The sequence below is a fragment of the Rhinopithecus bieti genome, unplaced genomic scaffold (assembly GCF_001698545.2).
Source record: "Rhinopithecus bieti isolate Rb0 unplaced genomic scaffold, ASM169854v2 scaffold_73120, whole genome shotgun sequence".
Classification (NCBI taxonomy): domain Eukaryota; kingdom Metazoa; phylum Chordata; class Mammalia; order Primates; family Cercopithecidae; genus Rhinopithecus; species Rhinopithecus bieti.
Window position 1 is genome coordinate 76,542 of NW_016827017.1, and position 1,951 is coordinate 78,492.

The window sequence follows — 1,951 nt, forward strand, 5'->3', positions numbered from 1 at the left end:
AAAAGTATTTCTTGTTATTTTATTGTTTTGTGGAAATTGGAAGTGTGATTTCTTTTCTTTCCATTTCAAATTCTAATTGTATATTGTCAATATAAAACAAAACTAATTGTTTTCTAGCCAACTTACTAAATTTTCTCACCACGATAGCTAATTCACTGGGTTACTTTGTGTTTTTCTAGGTATAAAATCATAATATTCTCAAATAATACTAATTTTGTCCCACATTCAAAACTGTATACCGCCCGCCTCGACCTCCCAAAGTGCTGGGATTACAGGAGTTTGAGACCAGCCTGGCCAACATGGTGAAACCCCGTCTCTACTAAAAAATACAAAAATTAGCCAGGCGTGGTGGCAGGTGCCTGTAATCCCAGCTACTCGGGAGGCTGAGGCAGGAGAATCACTTGAACCTGGAGGCAGAGGTTCCAGTGAGCTGAGACTGTGCCACTGCACTCCAGCCTGGGCGACAGAGCGAGACTCTCTTTCAAAAAAAATAATGTATACCACATATTTAATTTTCTATCTCATTGCATGAGCTATTGTGAGTAATAATTACAGAGAGAGAAAAATATTTCATATACTAATGCTTAACAGTTATACAGAAAACCTGAACACTATGCAGTCATTAACAATGAAATTTTGAAGAATATTTAATGACATGGGAAATGTTCCTCATGTATTAAGTGAAAAAAGAGATTTGTTTTTGGAATATATCGATTTTAAAACACTCACACACACAGCCATATACATCATTCTCAGTGGAAGAAAAGGCTGGGTGAATACACGTCAATACACAAGCTATTATCACTGGATGATAGAATGTTCCCCTTTTTAATATTTTGAGGTATTTTTCAAATTTCCATGATAAGCATATATAACTCTTATGATCAGAATAAATGCTTTTATTGCAATATATAGAGATTTGCAGGGGAAGTGCTGCCAGACAGTGAGAGGGATCTTCTTAGTTGGTCTGTAGTGTCTACCCATTAAGTTTCAAAATATTAACTGCAAAGAGTTTTTTCATATGATGGCAGTTGCTCAACCTCCTGTCTTTATATTTCTATGACTCTAGTTGCTATCTTCGCAGATTTGTGGAATGCTGGCACTGCAACTCTCTTTAGTGCAAACTGGCTCTGGTAATGCTGTCTGCAAAACACATTTGCTGGAAAATATATGTGCAATATGGCTACCCTGTTGGATATAAGTAGGAGAAAGGAACTATTTCTGCTGAGTTCTGCCCAAAAGACTCTTCCCCTGTTACTTAGAGTCCCTATGCCCCCTCACCCCATAGATACTTTTCTGTTTTCCTGACCATCAGTCATCTCCTGAACTGACACAGTTACAGTTAAAACTTGTCCCCTTGTAGGTTTGCTGGTGCTTTACTCTATTTCATACAGGTTATAAAAGTGATTGTTCTGATACCTGAACATTGAGTGTGAGCCCGGGGAGACGAACCCTTTAACTAAGATGAAGCTAATCAACTAACTGAATGAGCGAGAGGTCCAGCTTGGGGTGGTCGATAAGGTGTCCTGGCAATCTGAGTACAACGACAGCGCCTGGATCTTCCTAGGAGGGCTTCCTTATGAACTGACTGAAGGGGACATCGTCTGTGTGTTCTCACAATATGGGAGATTGTTAACATTAATCTCATGCGGGACAAAAAGACTGGGAAATCCAAAGGATTCTGTTTCCTCTGCTATAAAGGCCAGAGGAGCACAATTCTGGCCATTGACAATTTTAATGGGATCAAGATGAAAGGAAGAACCATCCGAGTGGATCATGTGTCTAACTATAGGACTCCTAAAGACTCAGAAGAAACGGATGATGTGACCAAAAAGCTCCAGGAGAAGGGCTGTGGGGCGTACCCCCTCACCAAGTTTGTCTGAGAGCTCTGAAAATGAAAAACCAACAAAAAACACAAAAATGACAAAAAGGAAAAAAAAAAAAAAAAAAA

General features: G+C 39.1%; 1 pseudogene; it reads left to right on the forward strand.

The window, feature by feature from the left end:
* LOC108523194 (RNA-binding motif protein, X-linked 2 pseudogene) overlaps positions 1-1,944 on the forward strand; it is a 28,422-nt pseudogene extending 26,478 nt beyond the window's left edge.
* Positions 1,945-1,951: the final 7 nt, after the last annotated feature.